This window comes from Gobio gobio (genome assembly GCF_949357685.1).
Source record: "Gobio gobio genome assembly, chromosome: 15".
Taxonomy (NCBI): domain Eukaryota; kingdom Metazoa; phylum Chordata; class Actinopteri; order Cypriniformes; family Gobionidae; genus Gobio; species Gobio gobio.
In genome coordinates, this window is record NC_137108.1 from 6,926,377 (window position 1) to 6,934,626 (window position 8,250).

The window sequence follows — 8,250 nt, forward strand, 5'->3', positions numbered from 1 at the left end:
CCAAGGCGGATTTGAGTTGCATGGCGGAGCCAATAGGGGAGGGTGGGTGTGAACGTAAATAACTTTGGTGACTTTGGTGCTGGACGATGAAACAGGATTGGTGTAGGACTGGACTAATGGCCACAAAGACAACTGTGCTGGATGAGACTAGTGGTGGACAACTTGGTGCCTCAAAGCTAACAAACATGGGCTTTAAAGTCAGAAAACTTTAAATTTCATTTGATTTAATGTGGGTGGTTGCTGTAGCGGGCCACATGCATCAGATGGGTTAAACACTTAGCAAAATCTCCAACTACATCACAAAGTTTGACTTATTCTTGTGTTTATCTCTCACTACTTAATTAGGATATTTGTATTGCTGTTCTGGTTACTATATTTAGATTATTTGCTGTTTGGATGCTGGTGCAGGTTTCCTGACTAGCTTAACCAGCAAAGACTGGTAACCCCACTGCTACTGGCAGTTTGTCAGCGGGCTATCTTTACATCGCCTGTCTTGGTTTATTAATAGAAAAATAGTTGAGCCGATTTCTGAAGTCTTCAAGGCTTCAGCAGTCATGGATGCCAAAGAACAAGAAGTCCAACCTAAGTTTGTTGTTATTATGTTTTTTTTTAAAAAACTATAACACATCTTGTGTAGTCTAATTACTCACAAGATTTTGACTAAATTATTGTTTTTTTTTATTAATCGAGAAAGTCAAAAGGCAAGCTTTTATATCAAAGTTCCAGTGGACGGTGTTTACAAGGGGCCGTGTGAAACGTTCTGCAGGGATATTCTGGATGGATTCCATGACAAGTGAGTCCAGTCATGAGGCTGGATATGCTAAAAGTAGCATAGGCTGCCGTGATACTTTCAGATGTCATGGATGCTGGATCATACACAGGAATCTCCAAGAGTCACCTTAACTCTTAAAGGGAAAGGTAAGTAAGAAAATGTCTGTTGTTATGCAGTCTTATTATGTAACCATTTCCAAACCCATCTCTCACTGCTGACATACAGCGCTCTTAGTGCATTGGTTCTGCTTTGAAATTAGTATGGCATGAAGTAAACAAAACACACTGAACACTGCATGATTTAATGAAAAGCAACAAATCATGAACTCATTGTGGTGACATCTGATGAAACTGTATTTATTGCTTTACCAGGTGTTAATTACTTTCCTGGTTATATTTGGTGTTGGCTCAGTCACAAGATGATGGAAAACATTCTTCAGCTCATGACGTATTGGTACACCTAAACCCATTAAGGGATAATGTCATGGAAGGCTCTTGATATTTGACATTTGCTTCTGTAAATATTCATAGCTGTATGCTCTTTACAGATGGATAAAGTAGATCCTCAAGGTTTCAGTCAGCAGTTGAGTGAGCAGTGCCGTGGTGGCAGTCCGGACGGGAAATGTTCCTCGGTGTGGTCTGACTGCTGGCTGACCTCCAGGAGATGTTTATAGACAATGAGGGCAAGGTCACCTTCTCAGAGCAATGGAGAACTCACACGGTCCATGAAGTCAGCAGTCACTTGACCACACTGAGAATCTCTGACGTCTACAAATAAACAGACAGGAGCCACGTTGCATATTGGACAACGGAGGGGCGTTCCCCCGGTACATAAACTCATTGCTTCCTCAGGCATTTGAGACAGAAAACGAATATGTAACCATAGGAATTATCTGGGATGTCCTCTTAATAAAGTATGCATATTTTTTTCTTTTCAAAATAATCTGCTGCTAGTATCTCAACCTCTTGTGAGATAAATTCATGGATTCGATTCCCAGGGAATGCATGAACTGATAAAATTTATAAATTGAATGCATTGTAAGTTGCTTTGGACAAAAGTATCAGCCAGTAGCATAAATGCAAAAATGTATTCTGGTAATAAGTGTCCAATTCTCATGAAATCGGTTCCTGAAGGGTGAAATGTTATTCCCACAGATTTTTTTCAAGTCAAATGTATTTGTATAGTGCTTTTCACAATACACTTTGTTTCAAATGAACTTTACAGAAAATCATGATGTTAATGTTTAGAATGTCTTAACATCCTCTATGACTGCAACACGGATCAAAGACTTGAAAACGAACTGAAAACAGGATGTGATGTCACAAGATGCAACCCTAAAAAGGACAGAATGTTCAAGCATACCGGGTTTTCCTCGTCATCGTCGCAATGCTACCCATTACAATTTGGTACAGGCATCGGAACAGTGTCTTCTTGCAGCAGATCTTCATTTGTGTGTGTAACAGAAGAATTCATAGCGCTGCTTTGACTCCTTTACATGTTATAAGTTCTTCAAGAGTTCTCAGCTGGTCAAAATACCATCATATGTACACACATACAACGAGCACATTTAAGCCAGCACAGCATTCATTTGGATGTTCGGTATGTTCCGTTGTAAAATATATGTCATAAAAGTCGTTAGGTGTTAAAATTGACAGTGTGAACACTGAGTGAATCAGGACTAAATGTAACATTTTCTTTTTTGGTCTGGACTAAATATTCATCTTTTAATATATCGCTTGGCGATAATATATTTTGACATTTTAACAATCAAGCAGTTGACATTTTTATATAGTCGCTTGCTAATATGTCAGATTAAATGGGTTACAAATGCCGTTTTACACTGATTTTAATAAAATAAAAAAAATGGACTGATGATTGTGAGAAAGCAAAATCTAACTAGTCTCTTGTTACCTTACAGACCACGCCAAATAGCACAGTTACAACCACCCAGAAAGTATTAATCAATCAAAGCTGGGGAGGAATTGTGGGTGCTTCATTAGGTTCGTGGGTGACTTGGAGTTACCCCTGTGCCTTTGCCAGGGCATGCCTGTGCTCTGAGAGGTCAGCCAAAAGAAGATCTGCCATTTATGGAGAGCAAGTAAATTGATAACACAGAGAGATACATCATGAGAATCTAATATGGTGGTGATATTTTCTTTTGACGAAGGTGGAACAACATACAGACTGCTGAAGGAATGACATCCTTTTAAGTAAAGGAAAAAAACACCAGCTTCTACCTGCATCATATACCACTCGCCGGTCAAGTATAAGATATATAAGATATATATATACATTTATGAATTTGCAGATACTTTTATACAAAGCAACTTACTGTACACTGTATTAAAGCTATATATTTTTTCAATTAATTTCATACCCTGGGAATCTAACATCTCAGGTTACGTATGTAACCCGGTTCCCTGAGAGGGGAATGAGATGCTCCATCATGGCTTGATGCTATGGGAAATCTCAACTGCTTGATTGAGCCAGTGTCTGAAGCACATGTTTACACGCCCACCTGAGTGTGATGACACAGTGTAGTATACAGCAAAACCATAAATAGACACCGTGCCAGCACGTCGACAGATTCCTCTAGGTTACATACATAACCTGAGATGTTCCCTTTCCAGTGGCTTGATGCTATGCAAACTTTAATACCAATGTCTCCATGTAACTGGACAATGCCTGTCCCACAAGGCTGTGTTTCTGTACAGACAATTGTGAGCGTGGGTTAAGACCGGATCAACCCTGAAGGACCTGAGACCCTGGGGTTGAATCCATATCCAGAATATAAAACCTGATGAATGTATGTGGAGAGGACCATCCTGCCGCAGTACAAACATCTCACAATGGTGCACCCCAAGCAAGAGCTTTGGAAGACGCAATACTTCTAGTGGAGTGGGCCCTAACCCCTAGAGGCGAAGCCATTCTGCATGCCTCATAAGAGAGGGAGATCACTATGCCGTCGCTACATCATCACGCACATCCTTGGTTGGTGTGTGTAAATGCGTGCTTCAGACTCTGGCTCACGCTAAGCTTTCTTATAGTGTCATGTTCCAGTTGAAATGGAACCTTTTAAGGCTTAAATGTATAAAACTAACTATAGATAAATTATGTAAATGTTTTTAAACTCGGCCATAACTAAAAACAGTTTAACCCAATCTTAAGTCACTCTTAACTCTTTCCCCGCCATTTACTGATATATGATAAGGGGCGCTATTACTCATCTTCTAAAAAAGTACCAAATCTCCTGATCAAAACACAGTCGAAAAAGAAGCAGAAACAAGCAATATTATATATAAGCAGATGTATATGTAAATCATGCGATCATTAACATTAAACAGCATATAAATAAAAACTGCCTAATGTTACCGATTGAAATGTCGACCCAGTATGAGCTTTAGGACTGTGAAGCTTTGGGGGTGTTGATGGACTCGATCTGCTCCATCTGTGTTTTGATCATCGTTTGACAAAAACGCAATTTTCTCAGCATCGTTCCTCAAAATGTTGCTTTTTTTATGAAACTCACCCATTTTCAAATGTTGATAATGTTTTTTGTTAGTTTGTTTGTTTAATAGCAGAGGCTCTGTTCTTTATGAGGGTCCATTCTTTACACCAGCATGTACAGATATTTATACAACAAAATATTCTGGTAACCAAAAGTTTATGTTGTTTGGAAAACCTTCTGGGTTAAGCCCCACCCACATGTGATTTTACCTCAATACAGATACAAATAATTTGGCCAGTGCAACTAACATGTTGGAGCCGTTAACCTCATGGGCAGTTCTCCGTCATGAAGTGATTTGGGCGACTTGTGTTTGAGTCTTTGCTTGGGTACCCTGATCACGTTCCTCTCTCTCTCTCTCTCCTTCCCACTTTGCTACCTGTCAGTTCTCTGTACTGTCCTATTTCAATAAAGGCAAAAAAATATATAAAAAATTAAAAAAACGGATACTGCTTTGCTGCACACCCCTAGTCTTTGTGTACCAAATAATGCATTAAAGTCTAACTGCGTTTTGTCATGAAATACTGCTTTTCGTGTCACGTAATTCGTTCAGTCCATAGGATTAGTCAGGTTACACTTGGTGCACCATGGTTTAACTTCTGATTATATAGTATATGATAAGCATACCAGTCCTGATAACCTCCTGACAGGCCTAGTTAGACACAAGATCTTATGACCGGTGCTCTTTAAGTGTTGCCAGGTGAAGGCATACTATATTTATAATAAGACGTTTTTTCCACTGAGCTAGTCTTAATTTAGATGAAATGGAGGAGAACAGTGATAGAGTGTCAATGAGTGCACAGTTCTCCTCCTGGACCCTCTCACATTTCATCCATGAGACGGCTGGGATGTGCTGGTGGGCCATTAGTGGACCTAGAGAAAGGGTGTGTGTGAGAGGGAGAGTGTATTCAATGCTCCTTGTGCAAAAGAGTAAAAAAAAATAGCTGTGTACAGCTGTGCCTAATCTGACTTGTAAAAGGTCATTTTCAAAGATGTCACAGAAAAATGTGAAGTGCAGTTGTTTTATGTATTTATTATCTTTTGCTCTCCTTTACGATTCAAACATTCATCCTCTAAACTTCTACTAGTCTAAATATTTAATCTTTGTTTTTGAGATTTGAGAGGGTTGTGTCAAGTAAGCATGTCAGGCAAGCATCAAAACTTGGAACCTATTACTAGAGAGAAGCTATCTAGCAGATGTCTTAGTACGTCAATACCCGTGGGAATCTTAAAGCGATGCCATTATTTCATTTGTTTGCAAAGTCAATAGTTCACACTGACATTCACACTAGATATTAGGTAATTGGCTTGATAGTATTTTTGTAGGACAAACACTGCAGCTGATTTTTGTTTCAAACAGATCAACTTTTTTAGCAAATATGGAAAATAATAGTATATATACCTGTAACGATAGTCCACTGGGGGCAAGTGTTGAAGAACCCAAGCGCAGTTTTATTGCCAGTAATCCAAAGTGAGCAAACAGACTTGATCAGAACAGACTTGACCAAACAAAGAACTCACCAATCGCGGTTTACAGGAAACAATATAGACAAAGACGCATGGTAAACATGAGGGCTCAGCTCAGCTCAGACTCCTAGGGGTTAAATACACCAGGACTAATGACTAAACCAGACACACCTGTGAACAATGAGCCAATGAGAACATGGAAAACAAGAGACTAGGGAAGCACATGACATGATCACATAAAAGGTGTGTTCGACATCGGCTGCGGCTGGCTCCAACCGATCGGCGAGAGTAGCCGCGTGCAGGCGGGGAGGAGTTGCAAACGGAGACGTGAAGTCGGACACTTTCTGCTTCCCGTAGTGACGCTCGCACTGTGTTTGCATACTTTATCACAGCTGAAGTGAAATAAATACAATATTTGGCAATACACAGATGTTTCAGAGACATTATTGTCATGTAATACTTTATGCATTGCTTAAAGGGTTAGTTCAGGGATTCAGCATTAAAGGGATAGTTCACCCAAAAACAAAAATTTGATGTTTTTCTGCTTACCCCTAAGGCATCCAAGATGTAGGTGTCTTCGTTTCTTCAGTAGAACACAAATGAAGATTTTTAACTCCAACCGTTGCTGTGTCACTCATATAATGCTTGTCAATGGGGTCTAATTCTATTAGAGATAAAAAAAAAAACATGGACAGACAACTTCAAATTAAACCCTGCGGCTCGTGACGACACATTGATGTCTTAAGACACGAAACGATCGGTTTCTGAGAGAAACCCAACGGTATTTATGCAAATATATCACCTCATATCAGACGAACACTTCAGCTCTGCAGACTGCTATCACTTCCTGTGTGTGAGGTCAAAATTCTGGCCGGGTCATAGATATATACATAGATAACTCATTAGTGCCTGCGTGGATCATGGCGTGGATCGCTAGAATGAGGTATCTATGTATATATCTATGACCCAGCCAGAATTTTGACCCCGGATCAAAATCCCGGCCCCGGGACTGAACTGCCATTACAAAACTGAACGTGTCTTCAATAAAGTGTGAGTGAGCCGAACGAAAGTCACAGTACAGGCGCAGCATTGTCAGATTTCATTCATTATTCGAGCTGAGCAGAGCTGAGGTAATGTTAAGCGCCAGTCTGGCATGTTTTCAGATCGCATATGGAAGCTAAACTATCACAGGAATTCATTGAAAAGTTGAAACACTCACTTTACTCTGCACCGCGCTCCGTTATGATTGTCCGTGCGGCAGTCTGTGTATTACATTCTGTGGGTGAGATCTCTCCCCTATGGGCGGGTTGATAACATGCGGAACAGCTCCATCTAGTGGCTGTAGTCTTTAGTCTCTGGCCAAAAAATCCAAAAAAGGATTTTTTCCAGAAATAATATGCATAATTTTCTCGTCTCAGGGGGATATGAGGGGGGAAAGTACCATAATTTGAATATACTACCAGGTTTCTACTGATACAAAGCCTAATGCTAAATCACTGAAGTTACCCTTTAATACAGCGTGTGTTTGTACAAGAATAAAGTTCAACATATAAGCCTACACTATCAATGAAGTGGGGTCTACGTTTTTTATCAGTTTTATTTTGATAAACATGACAATATAACATCGCGCCTACATGAAAGGAGTTTTTACTGTTATAAAAACTGATTTGTGAGCATTAGTGGAACTGAAGGTTTTAGGATAAACACGAAACACACGTGATCGCTGTCATGCGGTGAATCCGACCAATCGTAGAACAGTTGTGTCGTCATTGGAGTCCGTGCAGCCACTCTAGAGAAACTGCACCGGCTGTATTAGCCGGCTGCTCTCGAATCGCTCTTGCGGGACTTTGTTGACATACGTAACTGTCACGTGGCGTCGCCGCTGTCTCACGTCGGACAAAATTTCTAACCGGCATGCACTGCTTCAAGTCAGCCGCATCGCTGTATCAAGTCGAACAAGCCTAAGGGCATGGGAATCATATGACAAACCAGGAAACATGACAATGACAATACATTAGTATATGGTTAAAAGTCTCATCTTGCTTGATACGAAGGACAAACTCATTGCTCAAACTCATCAGGATTGAGTATCCATTTAGTTTAATTAAATCTGTTCAAATTGCATCAAATAAAGCAATAGTGTCTCAACAGAAGACTTGGATTAATTCACTCGACCCATATAGATTACTTTCAGCCAACCTGATCTCACAGAATTCCGTGAAATGAACACAGGCCCCTTTAACTCAAAATCTGTGGCAGTTTCACGGAATCGCCGACAAATCCGTGATGGGTCCACGGAAGTGATGCCTATGTAAGTCAATGACAGTATTCAGACGCGTCGGGCATGGTTATCATCATGAAACTATGATTTTGCCATTATGACATGGAGTGTGATTCTCGATTTAATCAGCCAGCATACTTTTATTTACAATTATTAATTTTTTTTTTTACAGTATTCAGACACATTTTGAACACGTAACCCAATCCCTTCCCTAAACCTACCCAT

The 8,250-nt window shown here is 40.1% G+C and overlaps 1 long non-coding RNA gene across 1 annotated transcript; it reads left to right on the top strand.

Moving 5' to 3' along the window:
* Nucleotides 1–547: 547 nt before the first annotated feature.
* LOC307138526 lies at nucleotides 548–2,666 on the top strand. Its single transcript, XR_013818032.1, has 3 exons — nucleotides 548–918; nucleotides 1,144–1,225; nucleotides 1,320–2,666. It is a non-coding gene; the product is annotated as an uncharacterized lncRNA (long non-coding RNA).
* Nucleotides 2,667–8,250: the final 5,584 nt, after the last annotated feature.